Source organism: Eurytemora carolleeae, unplaced genomic scaffold (assembly GCF_000591075.1).
Source record: "Eurytemora carolleeae unplaced genomic scaffold, Eaff_2.0 scaffold1790, whole genome shotgun sequence".
NCBI lineage: Eukaryota > Metazoa > Arthropoda > Copepoda > Calanoida > Temoridae > Eurytemora > Eurytemora carolleeae.
Window position 1 is genome coordinate 1 of NW_019402117.1, and position 19,700 is coordinate 19,700.

The 19,700-nt window shown below is 30.4% G+C and overlaps 2 long non-coding RNA genes across 2 annotated transcripts; one reads left to right on the forward strand and one right to left on the reverse strand.

Moving 5' to 3' along the window:
* Positions 1-1,297: 1,297 nt before the first annotated feature.
* LOC111717900 (uncharacterized) lies at positions 1,298-1,559 on the forward strand. Its single transcript, XR_002768951.1, has 2 exons — positions 1,298-1,398; positions 1,464-1,559. It is a non-coding gene; the product is annotated as an uncharacterized LOC111717900 (long non-coding RNA).
* Positions 1,560-13,390: 11,831 nt separating this feature from the next.
* Positions 13,391-19,124, reverse strand: LOC111717901 (uncharacterized). The gene is made up of 5 exons (XR_002768952.1): positions 19,085-19,124; positions 18,344-18,443; positions 15,270-15,358; positions 14,902-14,961; positions 13,391-13,463 (listed from the first exon to the last, which is right to left on the reverse strand). It is a non-coding gene; the product is annotated as an uncharacterized LOC111717901 (long non-coding RNA).
* Between the last annotated feature and the right edge of the window lie 576 nt (positions 19,125-19,700).

The window sequence follows — 19,700 nt, forward strand, 5'->3', positions numbered from 1 at the left end:
ATAAAAGATCCCACTTGTTTCCGAATGTGATGTGTGTCCTCAATCCTGCATATAGTCCGAGCTGCCAAAACCCAGAGCAGAAAACATATTCATTATATTAACTTTTTCAGACTATTTCTCTTTTGTAAGAATAACATACAAACTGGGAAAAAAGTCCTTATATTAAGAATTTGACGGTATCATAAAAAGAAGATTAAAAATCAAAAACAAATGCAAAAAGATGTGACAACAGTATTTAGTCATAGATAAAACAGTAATTCCATGTACAATCTATACCTAATATAGATTGTACATTAGTAAATAAAGGGTTATACACTCACAGGATAAGACTAAAAAGACTCCAGAGATTTTTTTATTTTCTTAAATTCATGATTCCTTGCATTTTTTTTTCATTTCCTCAAATTATTACAAATCGCATTAAAAGACTTTGTTTCTGATATGAAACCCCTAATTTAACCTATAGATCATTACATTCAAAGAAGGGTTTCCTTTAAGTTTCACTGGACGTATAATGTGCTATTTGAAAAACCCGAATATTCTGTGTCCAAACAGTTTTCAACAATTCAAATGAAAATATGTATTTTCTATGACTTCATAAACTTATATAAGCGTGCCTCTGGATAAATAAGAATAAGTCTGTCAGACCAAACCTTGAGAGTTAAAAAAAAAGAGTTGGAAAACAAATTGTTATTGGACGTTTTATTGGATTGGACATTTTTTGGGGTGTGTTTTGTTGTTAGATTGGGCGTTTTATACCCACTACCTACAAATGGAGGGTCATTTGAAATTATGCCATTTAAATCAAAATTTGAATCGCAGAAATTATAATTTAAAATCTAATAAACCTCTGAGACTCCCCGTAATACAACCAACTGTCATATTGAATTGATTTGGTTTCACTTTAGTTTTTGGCATTGGTCCAAACATCCTATAGTTAAAAATGCTATAAATCTGTTCGTTACAACTGATTTCTAAAGATATTTGAACAGTTTATGATTCGATCGTATTAGTAAAGATTGTAATTCAATTCAAGATATTAATCAGTTTCTCAAATACTACTTTTTAATCAGCCATGTCGAACAATGTTTTAGCCTTTTCTCTTTTGACTGGGTGATAACATTTTGCCCCTCTCACATTCTTTCTGAAATTCATGATGAAATTTTTTTACTTTTTTTCAATTTGCAATAAATTGTAGATATATTGTACATTTGATAAAAAAAGTAAACCTTCTCCTGCAAAATTAGAGATAAACTGTGACAAAATAAAGATATTTCGGGACATATTTAATTTCAGATCCGTCCAAAAATGTCAATTTGTCCAGTAGATTAATTGTTCACATGAATTTGAACGATATATTTTATGTGTAAGGACTAAGGAGAGTCTACGGGCACGGTAAAGGTAAATACAATAAAACTTATTATTCAAAACAAGCAAAGAATTCGAAAATATATTTGATGTTTTAGGATAGATCCGATTTAACAAGGATGAGATTGATAGAAAACCCAGACTTCGGATCTGTTTGGAAAAGAAAATAAATACATATATGAGAAGAAAATTAATGTCGTCTTTAATATCATTTTATTTTTAGAAAACATCAAGAGTTAAGAGGAAACTTTTGAAGTTTTCATCTCTGATTGTCAGGGATTGACAAAATCAGAATGAATCCAAAAACTATGCATTTTATATTTATATTCATTGACTCTTCAACATGTGCTTTCGTTTTCTGTCTTTTAAATGAAGATGAAATGCGATTTTATTACTTTTTCTGTTTTAATGAAAATTATATTAAATTATATTACGACTGTACGACATAACATAAGAGTAAGTATTCTTCATTTTAATGTTGACTGAATTTTTATATTTTAATAGTTATAGCTATATTTGTATACAAACTCTATATTCTACAGAAAATCCAGATTTTATAAATTGCACTCACCTCACTAAAAGAAGGTCGGGGATAAGAAATGCATTATATTTGGCTAGCTATTTAAGTTTATACAGGGTGTCCCAAGAAACATGAAAATTAAAGGACATCAGTGGTCGTCCTTAATATTTAAAATAATTTGCGGCATTCATTTGTAACCTAATTTTAGGAGTAGAATCCTAGTTATCACAAGTACCTCTAATACTGATAATTCGAAAATGTGGCTATAATTTTTGTGCTGTCAAAATTACAACCTTAAGTCGTCTCTCAATTGTAATGTAATCAGCTGTATCTTTTTCAGCGAGTTATGGAAAGGGGACACACAACATTTCATAACTCACTCTGGGACAAAAAAGTTACCAAAATACCCAGAGGAAAATTCCGCGGGATTTTTTGGTCAAATTAGGGATTCAAAATTTCGTATTTTTAATGGCAATAAGTCAAAGCTGGTTTATTCCTGAACTAATCTGCATTTTTATAGCCTCAGTTTCATTTGCCATCATATGTTTGACATTTTTCCACATGCCATAATATGTTTGATTTGACATAAGTTACACTTGCCATAAGTTAAACTTACCATAAATTACATAAGTTGCACTTGACATAAGTTACACTTGCCATAATTACACTGCCATTATTAAAATTAATTATATGTTACTCAAAACATATTGAACATTTCAAATACTTCAGTAGAGAATATGAATATGCTATAATGTAAAGGTGTAGTTATTTCTCTCCCAAACCATGGGTTTATCCTTCCATGGTAGTCTCGAAGGTCACTGAAGAAAATATTAGAAAATATGGTACTAAACTTTACAGTTTGTAAACTAAAGTTGGGAAATTATTTTTTTTAATAATTTAGATTTCTCCTTTGTAAAAATAAGAAAATTATAACAAAAGTAATTAGGAAAAGGGTTACAATTATGGCAAATGTATTTATAGCAAGTATAATAATGGCAAACATATTATGGTAAAAAAACGGAGTGTTCTTATTCCACTATTTCCCAATAAATTCTATGATCATATTTGTTAAAAATGTTGTTAGGAAACTTCATAGAAAGGACTTTCAAAACCAAGACATAAAGATAATTTCCTAGAGACGTTTTATAAATAGGACATTTAGGATAGTTAGGATATTTCATTCAGGACATGTAATAGACAGAACACTTCATAGACAGAATATTTTATAGACAGGACATTTCATCGACATGACATTTTTTAGATAGGACATTTCATAGACAGAACATTTCATAGGCAGGACATTTCATAGACAGGACATATTTTAGACTAGACAGGACGTTTCATATACCGAACATTTCATATGCAAAACATTTCATAGACATGACATTTCATAGACAGGACATTTCAAAGACAGGACATTTCATAGACAGGCCATTTCATTAAAACGACATTTCATAGACAGGACATTTCATAGACAGGTCATTTCATAGACCGGAAATTTCATTTTAATTTAATTTAAATTGTTTTATGGTCTTACTATTTCGTTTTCTATAAAATGTCTATTGCTGAAATAGCCTATCCATATAATATTCAAACATGTTCTCATTCATTTATTAATTGTGCATAATTTAATTCACACTTAATTCGTAGGCCTTGTATCCGTCATACGACAACGAACAACGAACACAAAACCTTCAGAAAAAAAAACGTTTTAAATTAGAATATCGATGTAAATATTTCGGTTGTTAAGCTGAATATCAAAATTAGCTCCCGTATTTATTGATTAAAAATACAAATCATCCAAGGTTAGGGGCGTATTCAGGAATATGTCCGGGAGGAGGGGGGGCTTAAATTTTTTTATCTTTCCAGGGGGGCTCAGCACCCGTTGGGGCCTGAACACCCCCTGAAATCAACAGATTTCACTGGTCCAGGGGGGGTTTAGCCCCCATAGCCCCCCCACTGAATACGCCCCTGTCCAAGGTTAAACAAAAAACGATTAATCATTTTTGATTAATACTGATACTTTGATAATTTGTAGAAATACAGCGAGAAAACAATCCTCCCTGGGCCTCCTTTAAAATCAATTGTCGATCAATATCTCAAATTTCATAACAGGGGATTAAAGTTGATTATACAGTGGATTTTACTTTTTAAAACAACTAAAATGATATGTTCACTATGGTTTACACAGTGCCCCCACTCCACTCCATTCCTTGTTTTGAATCATCAAAAAGTGCCGTTTTTAGTATATATTACTAAAATAAACTGCGAGTAAAATTTAAATTTTATATATTTTCAATCATAACTCTTCCCTTTGAAAAGGTATTTAAAAGAACAAAAATGTTTTGAATTTCTTATTTGTAGTATAAACGGATAGATTTTCTTATATAATACATAATACTTGTGCGCAAATAGATTATCAAGTACAATAGGTGGTAACAGACTACTGAACCAATTATACACGACGTTATAAGTGTCAAATATAACAAGAAAAGCGAAATTTTCTTACATTAGTTGACATGTTTTTCAAGATTAAATAAAAAAGTGTAAAGACAGAAAATAAAGAATACATTTAATTGCACTTAGTTTACTGTAAGATAAGCACTTATTATAAAACTGTATCACTATTATTGATAATTTTGTCGGACACAAAAACTGAATTGGCACTTGTGACGTCAGAATACAGCTGTACGGAGAGTGTACAAATTCTACGTTGCCCTATATTGTACTAGAATCTATTTGCTTGCGCGTAAAATAAAAGCTAGAAAAGCTAAGAGGTCAGGAAGTATACCAGTATATTATCACTTTAATCTCATCTTCTCCTTCTGTCTAGTTCCCTGCATGTTTTTGATCTTTTGTTTCAAAATTGCGTTTCTAACTAGATTTAAAAATGTAGGTTTCACCGTCTCCAACGGTATTGCTGCGTGCTAATGTTAACTTTCTAGAATCCTAAATTTGTCTAAAATACACAGAAAATATATTTATTGCTATTTAAGAACCCACACTTTATCTCTCTATAAGGAATATATTTATATAAGCTCAATTTATTCTCCATTTGCAAATCCGCGAAAACGTCTTTATCCTTAGAATTCGCAATTTGTTCCAACTTTCTTTTGTTTCTAACACAAATAGAATAAATTCATTCGAATACTAATAATATTATCTTCATACTTTAGGTCATTCATTTTCTACTTACTGACAGTTACTAAGATTAAGAAATATAAATATTTTTAAAAAGTTTAATAAAAAGTTTACCTTCCGAATATTTCTACGGAAAAGAGCCAAAATCTTTTTTAATAAAAAAACCTTCTCTCCTTGTTTTTTTTTTTAATTTCAACGGGCGGTTTCCAATAGGCAAAACGCGTGTCCATACCCCGAAATGGTCGGTTTCACGGAAGAGAAAGTGTTTAGAGTTAATTCCCCAACTGAAATTCAAAACAAGAATTCGATTTCTGTTACACATGTAATTAAGAACCTTATTCCGGGAGGCCCCACTGTTAGTTTAGGTGAGTGCAATGCAGAAAGTAATCTCAGGGTGAAAAAAATGAATGGGGACAGGAACCCATGAGCCCCTCCCTCTCCCGGTGCGTCCCTGCTCATTCTTACGTAACATTAGAACTATATGAGTCTTACATGAAATGTCACATATATTTGACCTTCTCCTTCTGTCTAATGGAGCGTGAGCAAAACATTTCTGTACCCTATTAATCAAAACTCTACCTTTAATCTGTTTTAACAAAATTGCCAATTTATTTCATGAGACTTTACAAATCCCACATACTTCAAGTACCTAACAATTTTATGGATGCAATATATTTATATTCAAGATGGTGGCTGTGAAACAAACCACAACTGTCATAAAACAATGTTTAAACGACACCCTCATCATATTTTGTGTTTAAATATTGGATAGAAATTCGAAGTACTAAATAAAGAAACCTTTTGCAACAACCTCCTTTCTTGCTTGCTAGAAATGTAAATGTAAAATTTCGAAAAGAAAAAATCTAGAAAGTTTAATACAATTGTTACTTGCATACAAAAGAAAGAGCACTTGCAACACGCTCTAATTGTCTAATGGTTATATCTTTGAAACCATTTATATTTGAAACTACGAAAACTAAATTCTGATATATCAAATAGTAAAATTTGTAATTTTTAATGCATTATCTTTAAGAATAACTATCAGTTAATAATAAATAAGTTAAATTTTGCTTTTGCTTTGTATGTTTCTGTAGAAAAATATTATGATTTTGTTAATATCAAGTTGATAATAACTTAATTTCTATAAATGACTCGTGGAGATATTTTTATATTTATGGGAAATTAAACCAGGGAGGTTTATTGTTCACATTAAAGTTTATTGCTAACATACATAGGGACAGAAACTAGATAGATTTTATACTTCGAATTTTTCAACATCTGCTTACATTATTGTTTTCTTAAAATTTACTAATGAATGGATTAATAGTAATTATACCTTTTTAAAATACCAAAAAAAGTTATAATAATTGTATAGGGATAATCGATTTTGTCGACCACCCACCTTCATTTCCCCACTCGCGTTTTTGGGTATGAAGTTTTTTTTATATCTATGTACATAAAAATAAAATAATTCTTTTTATAGGCTCTAAGAAATGTTTCACAGACAATTTTCTAAAATATACTTCTAGATCTTTCTTTCAAATCACAAAGTAGGAAAAAAATAAAGATTTAAATATAACTTTTGAAACGAAAACACGTACATCTTTAAATTATGATTCAGTTTAATCATAAGTATAATGCATTAAGACAAATAAACTGTGGAACAGGAAGACGACATTCAATAAAACCAATGTGTATTTAATGTTACTAGGATTTTAGGGCGCTTCACGTCAATATTATATTTCAACTTTTAATTGTGGCCTTATCTGTGAGAATCTTCTCTTTGCACAGTGTAATAAAAAATATTGAAAAAGTTTGCGAATTTCACATTATTTTTTGTGCATTTTCAAAATTTTACAAAAATAAAAAAAATTTAAACACAAATTTTTTAGATTTCGAACATTCAATCCCTGGGGTCACAAAATTTGGGCCCGATCGGTTCAGTCGTTTTGACGTTTATTGGATACTAACAAACAGATAGAGAAGCAAAATTTATATATAGATTACTAGTTATAGGACCCGGCGTTGCCCGTAGAAAAAAAATAATTTTTTTAGCCTTTAACACACCAACCCCCCCACCCCCGGCCACCCATGAGTGTCCACAAAAAAATTCAGCCCATTCGGTCCAGCCGTTTGACTGGCTATAGATAACATATAAACGAATGTCTTTGTTTTATTATTTGGATAAAAAACCAGTAGTAGCTTTATAAATACCTTATTTAGTAAACTTAAAAAAAAATTCCTTGAAAAGGTTACATAAAATATATTGATGGTTAAATAAAACCGGATTCTATCAGTGTTAAACTCTATTCCAGATTTGTTTAATTGGTATTAAATTTTTTAGGTGTAGACAGCAACATATTTGAAACCATTATTGAAATATTTAAAGAAAAACATCTTACCTGTAAAATATCTGAATTATATAGATTTCGAAAACTTCAGTTCTGTATTAAAATGCAAGATGTAGAGCGAATATAGATTCTAACATGTTGTTTCAGAAAAGCTAAAGATTTTTTTTCAAAATTCTTTTTTCTCGTTTGTTTCCCAAATTGTTTTCTTCATATCCGTGCATAAAAACAACAAAACCAATTTTCAGAAACCATTCCCTTCAAAGTCTTATATTTCTAAGTACACATTAGACAAACCTAATTTAAAGAAAATCTAAAAGATTGTGACTCAGCAGATTAATTTTAGAATCTTACAAAAAATGCTGTAAAATAAGTTCAAAATATTACAAAGTTACTTGTACGACTTTTCGACCTTGTAGATCCTATAGTTTGATGTTAAGCAAAAAAACAAAGAACAGAAAATTTATTTGGATGTATATTAAAAATCAACCGTCCTAAAAGGAGTTATGATTGATAATGCATATAATTACATTTGAACATAACAGAATAAAACGAAATTAAATTTATATTTTGGTTTGTAGTGCTTAAGCAAGATAAGGGCAAAAATGATAATAAAGGAATCTTTTCAATAAAGAGAAAATGTTTGTGCAAAATATTTAAGTGTTTTAGGTAATTTATTTAAATGTTTATATACTTATTTTGATGCATATATGCTATTGCTAAGTTTTCAAACAAAGAAGAAACATGAAAATTCAATTCTAATTTAATTGTATTTGATAATAATTCTAGAAAATCCTAGTTTTTTATGAAAAGCTTAGGAAAAGTGTAACTTAGCTAAATTTACAAATCTATGCAATTGAATGTGTACTTATCATTTGCCGAATTATTCAACCAAACAGAATTATTGGGTCTAATGGTAATTACAAGGGAACATATGGGCGCAATGAAGGCTCAAGTCAAAGATTAGTTTTTTTTACTATTTGAATTGATCTTAAAAACCTACATTTGACCGAGAGATTGAAGTTTGCATCAGCGTATTCGGTCTCCTCTGCTGGAGCGGTGACCACCGGAGGAAAATTATTTCCAACCAAGGGAATGCACATTTTTATTAACTACTCCATCATAGGGTAAAGTAATTTACAGTCAAAACCCGGTGGATTAATTAGTGTCCTAAGTGTTAATTGCCATCCTTCCAGTGGAGTAATTAGTGGCTTCAGTGTTAATTATTATCCCCGGTGGAACAATTAGTTACTATCCCTCCAGTGGAGTAATTATTTTTATGATTGTTAACTACCATCCATCCAGAGGAGTAATATGTGGTCTGAGTGTTAGTTACCATCCCTCCGGTGGATTAATTAGTGTCCTAAGTATTAATTGCCATCCCTCCAGTGGAGCAATACGTGGTCTGAGTGTTAGTTACCATCCCTCTCTGGTGGAGTAATTAGTGCAGTGCCCTGAGTGCTTATTACCATCCCTCCAATAGAGTAATTAGTGTCTTGAGTGTTAATTACCATTCCTCCAATAGAGTATATTAGTGTCCTGAGTATTAATTACTCCCCCCCGTGGAATAATTAATGTTTGAGTATTAATTATCATCCCTCCTGTGGGGTAATTAGTGTCCTGAGTGTTAAGTACAATCACTCTTAAGTCCTACGGAGTAATTAGTGTCCTGAGTGTTAATTACCATTCCTCCAATAGAGTATATTAGTGTCGTAATTAGTGTTTGAGTGTTAAAATTCATCTCTCCGGTGTAGTAATTAGTGTCCTGAGTGTTGATTACAATCCCTCCTACAGAGTAATTAGTGTCTTGAGTGTTAATTACCATCCCACCGCGCGGTGGAGTAATTAGTGTGCTAGCCTGAGTGTAAAATACCCTCTGGTGGGCTCTGCTCCAACGGAGGTGACCCAATATGCTTCAGCAAACTTTAATCTCTCCATGTGACCAAGGAAGTACATTGACAGGATTTCGTTGTAGGGTGAATTTTGAGTACAAATAGAGAGGAAATTGAGAACTTTTTTCAAAAAATATTCTATCAACATCATATGTATGTTTTATATCGAAAAGAAATTAATACCAGTTTCAGTACATTTGTACGCACTTTTATACAGTCTCAATATGCTTCTTCCTTTTTACCTTTTCATGGCTGACTTCGAGACTTGTACTGTAGGGTACACATGTCAAATCAAAAATAGGATAATAGCGCAATGTCTGGAATTAAAAACGTCAATTATTTCCTAGTCCCGTAGCAAAAATTAAATTTTTTCTCAAAAATGAATAAAAGAAAAAATCTTAATTGTAAAATCAAGCATTTACTAATTTTTAAAATTCTAAAGGGGAGATTTTGGCCATCAATGAAAAACTTAAATCCTTATTAGACACCCTTGACTTACTATTTCTATTTAAAATCCAAATGAAACGTTTTATTTAAAGTACAACTACAGTCAAGGAAAATAAAAGTTTGAAAAATGCACAGGCCAAAAAGGCACCACGGGGTTTTTTTACCATGAAGTTAATAGCATGACTGATAATGTACACAGTCACAATATGGTTTCATAAAATTTATTTTCAGACTAAATTCAAAATTAAAACTTCTGTTGTTAAAAAGTATTTGATTTTAAAGTTCGAGTACAATATTAATGAAAACGTAGAAAAAATATTATAGAAAAGAATCCAAAAAATCAATTTCTTTAACTTTTTTTATTAATCAGAAAGTATGTCCTGCACTATTGTCTAAAGTTTTATCGCCCTGTATACTGCTATTGACCCAATTTATTGTGACTCATTAAGTTTCAAATGGTTGTATAGTGTCTATAGAGGCTCAACAAGAAAAGAAAAAGAAGTGAATATAGTAAATATTTATATTAAAATAAACATTTTTCTTGTTCAGTCTTCTACTTTACTCTTAAGAAAAGGGTGTTAGTAAGATAAAATAATTTTTTGTCCGTAAATAAAAGAAAGATGTAATTTTCTACTTTATATTGTACAATAAAAGACCAGTCAGCTAAGTATTTCATTCCAACTTAAAAAAATACAGAATATTATTGGCAAATTTGAAAGGCCGGCAAAAATTTGAAATAATTGAAATGAACCAAGCACAAAAGTGCTATTTCTAAATTTTCCTGAGCAAAACATATCTCAGATTAATTGTTAAAGTTTAACAATTTATATAGATAAAATTCTTTTTAGATTTACACAACTAAGCAAAATATGATGGAAGAAGAGTTTTTATTATAATTTTTCCATGTGCTCTGGTTTCTTTTCTAATTCATAATAATAAGCGTCTTAAATATAATTAGGCATTAATTAACACAAATTTTCTTTTACATCAGGAATATCGTTGTTCATTGTTCAACCAATAACAAAAGAATTAATGGATTTGTTCTAAAATTTAGGTCAATTTTTTATTTTCGAAAAGAAAGTTGAGAACATTTATAAAATAAACTGGAAAAGGAATTTATACATCGGTTCGACAACCAAAAACAAATTAGGATGAACTTGCTTATTTTCCGTTGAGTACCTCAGGGAAATTAGAATTTAATCCAAGGAACCATTAAGCTTCACTCACAATGATAGTTAATTATTTTAGTAAATTTTTTTAGATTCACACTCCCAATTGACAGAAGGAGATTTTTCCTCTTCTCAATAACTCTTTAACTAAGAGATTTATAATATGCTAGGTTTTTAGGGCGCTTCGATCCTATCTTCTTGTTCAATTGTAAATATTTCATCTTTGTATACATTGCAAAACAAGAACAAAAAAAAAGTTCGCGATTTTTATTAAAAAAAAGTTTAGGATTTTCAAAATTCAATGCAAATCAAATTTTGTTGGAGGCTAATTTTTGAAATTTTGATCACCCATAAACCTTCCCTGGGGTAATGTAAGGGCTCACAAAAAAATTGGGGTCGATCGGTTCAGCCGTTTTGGCGTTAATTGGATACAAACAAACAAACAAAAAGACAATTCTATAGTTGGTTGTACAATTGGAGTACATGACCAAGATGAATCTATGTGACAGACAGACAAGAAAAGTATATATATAGAAGATTTTAATCTAGTGTAAACTTTAATCATGGAATAAAAGCATAGTGAATAGAATATATATTAGAGGGGAATTTAAAGAATCTCTTGGTATGAATTTTTTCAGTCCCTTTCAGTCTGAAAGGGAGTTCAAAGTGTACAAATCATGTAAATGTTCACAAATTATATGCAGTAGAGTACATTAATACAGTATGTTCCCTACACTATTCATTTCAATTTCGAAATTTTTAAAGCTGTTAGATAAACTTTATAATGAATTAGGTGAATAAAAACCATCATTTGATTTATAGTTAAAACGGAAAATCATCGTTTGTATAAAGGCATAGAGTCTATGTGAAATGATCATTGGTCAATTATAAAACCAGCCTATTTCATAATTTGGTTTTCTTTAAACATTAATTTTAGATTTTCTATAAAATGATATTCCAGGGCCCAAAAGGTTATATAGCATATTTATGTGAAGTACACCTGCAGTATGGAAACAGTAGAACAAAATGGCCGTTTTACACTTTTTTCTAGTAAATTCCCCTCTAATATATATTCTATTCTCTTTGACTTTAATTTGGTCTTATTGTCCACTTATTAACAACTTCAAATGTATCATTTCTCCAGTACGTTTGATAAGATTAATCTTCTCCTAATTGTATTATCTAGATTTGATATCACATTTTCTACAATATGTTTCTTCTTTTAAGCTTGATCTTATTAGAGGTTAAATCACTATGAAACTTGATGATGACAAAATTGTAATTTTTTTCTCACTATTTTAGAATTTAGTGAATAGAATGAAAAGATTAAACTTTTTAATCCAGCTGATGATACAAAAATTGTATTAATTTTCTTGCAGCTTATTTTTCTAAATCCTTAAATTTACAAATAATAAAATTTAAGAATTTAGTTGTGTGTTCAGAAATAAGGTCTATTTAAAAAGATTAGATTTAATATTTTCAATTAAATCATTTAAGATAATAAAATATAGAATAGAATATTTCAAAAACCTAAAATATACTCTTTTAGATGAATTAAGTACAATTCTTGGGTTCGCTCGGGGTCATCCAAGTTAAGTCGTGTCAACATTTATTGGATACCATCAAACTGACAAGGCAAATAGATATATTGCGATTAAATTTTAAACTGAAACTTGTTTTATGTAGGGTATTGAAAGTATACTTAAAAGCCTTAACTAACATCCTACCGAACATTATATAGTAGTTTTATCCTAACTACCTAACAACTTTACCAAACATTATATAGTATTTTTATCCTAACTACCTAACAACTTTACCAAACATTAAATAGTATTTTTATCCTAACTACCTAACAACTTTACCCTTACCAAACTCACATCTTTTTTCCACAACTAAATCTAACTTCACGTATAAAATCAAAATTGTTTATTTAATGTTTCAAAAAAACTGTTTAATTCAATGCAAGCTCATGATAAAAAGATCTTACTGAAAGAAATTTGGACAGAAAGCATTATTTTTATTATTGTTTAATGTATTCTTTATTTAAAGAAACTAAACACTCTTCCACAAAAATCTAATTTTTTATTCTCTAAATCTTTGCAACCTGATGTTGCAGAACTTTGAGATTCTGTTTGAAGAAACCATGTTTGAAATACCAAAGGTGCTTAACACCAGGTTGTAGAGAAATAGGTATTAGAAAGTTAAAGTTTGTGTTGATTGTGCAATTTTGTTGTTATCTTGTTTAAATCCATATATATGTATGTTGATATGTGTGTTTCTTATTAACAACAACCTTTCTTTCATTCCCAAGTTCCAGCCGAGATCAATTTTATAATATCTAATTCGACGAATGTTTTTCTAATGAGCAAATATAAGTGTTTGAATACTTTTAGTTAATTTTGTACCTTTGGTACTTTAGGACCAGACACATGTTAAGAGGGTTAGTAAGGTACATCCAAGCATTCTGACACTTAAAAGTCGACTGTGTGGCTTTCAGATAATTCCTACCTGAAAGGTGTCTAATTGGCTGAAATATATCATCACTGTCTTTTCTAACACCTGGCCCATCTGCTTCTTCATCCTAGAAAATATTGATTGTAAAATTTGTAATATTACAGTATCGTACATTCAGCTATACATGTAGACTAGACTTCAGAGGCCGAATTTAAAGAATTTGAGCGGCGGCTTAAATTTAAACCACGGCTCAAATATGGTTGGTTCCATTTAAAATAGTATTAGGTTTTTCAAGATTTAAGCTGACGCTCAATTGAAACCGGTTTTTAGGTGATTTGGGACGCGGCTTAAATTCATTAAATTCGGACACAGGACACTTCGCGCTCATTTTCTAATATCAAGGTGAGTTTTCAAAAGGAGAGACATGGTAGAGCTGAAAGTGGAGTATTGTAGAGAAAAACGTTAGAATTCATTAGATACCAATAAGACATTTTTAAAGTGTACAATTTTTGAATAAGAGCGTAAAGTCCTTGTAATATTTCTTGGGTTGTTTCATTCCATTCATTCATTTCATAACCCTAAAAAAATGTAAAAAAGCATTTTTTATAGACTAATTTGCTGTTTAGGAACATATTTATTAAAAGAAATTATCGATAAAGCCATAGTAGAAACGACGACTCGATTATTTTATTATCACATTACTTTTGCTGTTTCTTTATTTTTATTCGCTGATTTCTTCAAAATGTCGTCTTCACAGATAAAATAGAGAAAACCTCCAACAAGCGACCCTAGCATGAAAGAATTTGCATAAACTTGCTAGATTTTTAAATAAATTCATATAACTTATTTTCAATGATAAAGGTTTATTTTTTTCTCAACCTGTTTGTATACATGCAACTAGTTTGTAAAATAAATAGTGTTTGTTGCATGTTTTGCCCATGTTACTTAACAATTGTTAAAAAAAAGTTTCTTCTGCTGACTAAAACAACTGGTAAAATATTTCAAACGACTCTACGCTCTTATTTAACAATTGTACACCGTAAAAATGTTTCCTCAGTATCTTAAATGAATCCTAAAGTTTTTCTCTACAAAACTGCACTTTCAGCTCAACCACTATGTCTAGACGATCTCTTCTTTAACTGTTGCTCTTCAAGCTGCCATTTTCTTTTTAAATGATATTTCGCGACAAATTTTTTGTTTAAATTTTTACAGTTTCAAAAATATTAGACTATATTACATTTTTTCCTGGAATTTTTATTTTTAAACATCTATAAACCTTTACTGGAGTCATGTGAGTCATGTTTCGAATCTCTAATTGGATTATGAAATGTAAAAAAAATAGCAAGATTACAGCTGTTGCAATCTCTGTTGGTTCTGAATAATCACCAAGATATTGTAAGCGGTTTGACACAACAGGACAGAATATGATGACAGAGAAGCAACATAGAAGGCCTTAACGCCCCCTTCCCTTTTCTATTAACAGTTAAGATTTTAACTGTTACTCTGAAAGTGGTCATTTTTAATCATTCTCTAACTTTTGCGGATTTTTTCTACATAACTTTTACCTGAGGTATAATCGAGTAGTTCCGAGCCCCTATTACAGGTAGAGTAGTAACACTATTCTTCTAAACAAAGACGACTTGAATTTCCCGCAAAAAAATATATCAAACAATGAAACGTGGCACTGAACGAGCAGTTGTTATTGTTTAAATCGATTTTTTAGCCAAAAAATAACATAAGAGAATAGCTAAAAGGTTTTATTAAAAGTACTGAGAAGTTGCCACAAATCTGATTTTCAAATTCCTATATTTATAAAACTGAATATGTAATTTTTTGACATTTCAAACTATGACTATTGCTGTTATAGCAGAATTCATAGTTTGAAACATCACAGATCTATCTATGCTCTAAAGTTAGATTAACCATGTCAAACCTTTTTTTTCTTAGATTGCTTTTGTAGTTTAGAAGATCGGCGAGGAAGTTTTAGAGTTGGGTAGTAGCAGGGCTTCGCGGGGACCGGGTCTTAAAAAATAAAGATTAGTAAAAAAGATATTTGAGATGAGTTTTTTATTAAAAAACCTGGCCACCTTGTGTTAACCGCACATCTGAAGAATCTGTTGATTTAAAGCTAATTTCACATTAAATATATCTCATCAACTCAGACCGAAATATATTTTCAATAAATGTGGAACTAATATCTACTTTTTTTACTCTACGGAGGTTTGGTCCATCACCATCACCGAATTTAAAATATCTCATATTGTCAGTCTTTTAAATGATTTTTTAATAAAAATGTTTAGATTTTACTCTTGTGTAAATGCAATTAAGTGAAAATTTGAAAATTTGAAAGTCTGGCATTCTTCAAAGATTAAATAAATTCATTTAAACACATTTTAGGAAAACACTGTAAAGTTTTAAAAGAATTTTTTTTTCTCTGAAGCAACATTTTAATAATTTTGTGTTTTTTTAACGTTCTATGTTTGTTGTATTAATGGTGATTTTATTTTGTTAAAGTATTGAAGTTGTTTGTCAAGTTTTGAAATTAATTTATCACTAGAAAAATTATATTGATTGTTTTTTGTTCTCCAGGGGTTTAAAACATTTTAAAATCTGGAGGTAATCTCAAATAAAAAGTAGAGCGTTATTATTATTTATAACCAAGCTAGAGCCGGCCAATCCAAACATTTAGAGAATTGAATTCGATTTCAATTGTTAAAACGTCTTATGCCCAAGAACGTAGTGTCCATATAAATTCACAGAGTTTAAAACGTCGGTATATGTCTCTGCTCTCGCTATTTTAGGGATTACCCTGGGAGAGACACCTAGTGGCCAAAAAATTGTCCTCAAAGTATATAAGGAGAACATGGTTAAAAACTTCTTACACCCAAGAGCACAGTGTCCATTTAAATTGCATTATTCTACTCAGATCTTAAATAATTCAATCAAAGGGTTCCATACAAAGAGTGGGGATTTCTGACTTCGTTATTAGAGAGTTCTCTCTGATTTTTTGCAAGCAAAACAGGCCTGAATTGGGATCTAGGTTTTAAATCAAAAACAAAATGGGGGGGAAAATTTTTTGCGCCTTTTTTGGACAATTTTTTTTAAAAACTTTGTATTAGGTCCAGGTTGGTTGTCAAAAATCACTAACTTCGGGTCAAGACACTCAATTCTGGACTCTAGAGCCTAGAATGAATTTCCCCTTATCCTCATACCATCCCCAACCTTCCAACATTTTCCCCCTCCATAAGGCCTATGAAGCCTTCCAACTATATTACTAGAGATTTCTCTCTTGATTGTTTGCATGCAGGCCTGAATTGGGATCCATTTTTTTAAATTAAAAAACAAAATGGGGAATACAAAATTTCCCTCCTCATTTTACCCGCACTTTTCGGACATTTTTCAAAAACTCAATTCTAGAGTCTAGAAGGCCCTCCTCTTGTTATATCATTTCTTTCCCCTTTCCTTCTCCATAAGGCCAATGAGATTTCTCTTTTTGAAAAAATGTCCGAAAAAAGCCAGACAAATTTTGGGATTTTTTTAATTCAAAAAATGGATCCCAATTCAGGCCTGCATGCAAAAACCCAGAGAGAAATCTCTCGTAATATAGTCAGAAGGCTTCATTGGCCTTTGGGAGGAGAACAATTGGGTAAGGGGGGAATGGTATACGGAGAGGGGGGAATTCTAGAGTCCAGAATTGAGATTCCCCAACCAAAGTTTTTGAAAAATTGTCCGGAAAATGCGGGAAAATTATAGGGAAGGAACTTTTTCCCGCATTTTCGTTTTAGATTCTAAAACTATATTACAATTCAGGTCTCCATGCAAAATATCAGAGAGAAATCTATAAAATCTCAGAAAGTTCTCCCCCCATACCCTTTGTATGAAAATGTGGACATTTCCCTTTAAAATTAATTATTGAGATATTACAACCTATCATAGTTGAATTCAATTCGAAGCATTCATATATTGTTGATATTGTATAATATATTTTATTTGTTAAATACGATGAAAAAGAATATTGAATACAATTAAATCATAAATCGTGCAAGAGAAATAAAATTCTGTTGTTATAGGAAAACGCCAGAAGTCCATGTTTTGAATAAATCAAATCTGTAAAAAATCTAATATCAGATGACACGATAATTACAGAAATGACAAAAAAGAAAAATTTATTTGTTTCAAAGCAAAATCAGCTTTTCCATTTAAAATTATGATATTCTACAAAAATTATATTTGGTCTGCCAATAATTTATTAAATTATTTAAATATGGACACTGTCCATTAATAGTTTATAAACAAATTTAAATGGCAATAATTTAATTTTCCACAGACCGAAGGAGTTGAGTCTTTGCCACAACCTTCAATTTTCTAATCCCTATATCTGTGCAACTTGATGGCTTAAACCTTTTATATTTTAAACTTAGATTATTTGATCTACCAGAATTCAGAGTTTGAAAATATTTAAGGTCTACGACATTTGGTTGCAGAGATATTGGGATTATAAAATCAGAGTTTGTGGCAACGACTCAATTCCTTTATGGTAACATTGTCAATAAAATACAAAAAAAACCATACGTCAGACATTTCTATAGATATATAATTTTTTTTTAACCTTGGGTTTTAAATTTTTATCTGGGGTTTTCACAGGAATTCAAGGTTATGGTTTCCGGTCGGAAGTAATCCGAATTCTGTTTTCGATTTCCGTTATGGAAACTATTCCAAAACTCTAAATGATATCCGTAACCATTTTTTCTTGTCAACCATAAATCTCTGGAACGTTGTTTGGGAATTACGGACGGCTACGTAATAATTCCGAAAATAGGAAAATTACGTAACTTAGTTTTTTAGTGTTTGTTCCCCCAGTTTCCAGTTCGTAAACAGGAGAAATTTTTGGTTATGAATTTGCCCTGTATAATCCTGAAATTAAGCTTCAAGTAACATTTTCCGGTTCTTTCCATTTCAAAAATGTATTTTTTTCTCGGAAAAGTGGAAACCCTAGTTTAATTCTACCTGGAGCTGGGATCTCAATAACCTCATCAGATTCATCAACAGTCTCGTGGAAGAAGGATCTATGGGTTCCAGGTAACGGTTCTGACGATGTCAGAAAAACCTGAGTTAAAAATATTTCAAGTTTAAGAGCGTATTTAATCCAGGGAATAATTTGTCGATCAAAGTAAAAAAGTAAAAAGTAATACAAGTAAAATTACCACATTCGATTAATTAATTAACCACAAAAGTCCTGACTTTTTAAAATTGTGATATACTTTTCTGACTTCTCACAATTACTTAGAATAAGAAGAATTTCGTTTAATGACTATATTGGTTGTATTAATAAAAATTTTATGATTATCGTTTAATTAAACAGTAACATTTATCTTTTCAATTTGCTTAAGATATGAGATGACATTTTCATTTATCTTGAAAGAAATGTGTTGGTATTTTCGTCTCTGCAGTCTGCACTAGAATTCAAGTAAAATTCATTCAACCCATTTTGGTCTACGTTTTAGTAGTTTAAATGAAACTCTTTGACAAAAAAGCAGTTCAGATGAAAAGAAAAAGTTTAAAGATTAAATACTCCGTCAAATCTTTTTCTATGGGATACGATGGGTTTTCAAAATGAACTTCTGAGTTTCAGAAGATATGATTCTTAATGAAATCCGCCAACCAAAGGTTTTGTCTCTCACACCCGTTGGTTTTCAGAGAGAATTGTTTGCTTCACAAATAGAAGTTTAAAAAAATCTTTTTACTCACCGGTTGTTTTCCTCTTGTTCGCTCTGGATTTCTTACTCTACATTATTAAAAAATATTTGAAATTATATTCTTTAAAGACTTAACGTAATTTGTTTACTTTAAATAAAATCAAATAAGCAATTCTTACAATTTAGTTATCTTTTCAAATTTAGCCTGCTAATGAATGACCCTTAAAATATTTCATCCAATTTGAATTTTGATTCAGCTAATATTGTACCAAATAGTTTTCAAATCCTTATTTCAATGTTCAATAAATGTTAATTCAACATTTTATTCGTAAAACCTCTTAGTAATCTTTATTGGATTTAAAGACGCTATCTGCAAAAATCTTACATTTATCAAACAAGTTCTAATTTTAAATGGTATTTGTCAAATTTTGATGTTTTTTTATACCTTGAAGGGGGTGTTGGCGTAATTTCGAGGGACCTTCCATTAAAAGATTCACATGGTACCATTTAAACCTTTTTGGATCATCAACAACAGAGTAATTTAAATTTTTTTCTCTAAAATGGGTTTTAAATTACAAGGAAACTGCAGGAATCACGCGGTATTAAAATTTAGCTTCAAGACTCTAAGATAGAAATTTTGATATTTATAAGTAGAAAACATCATAGGA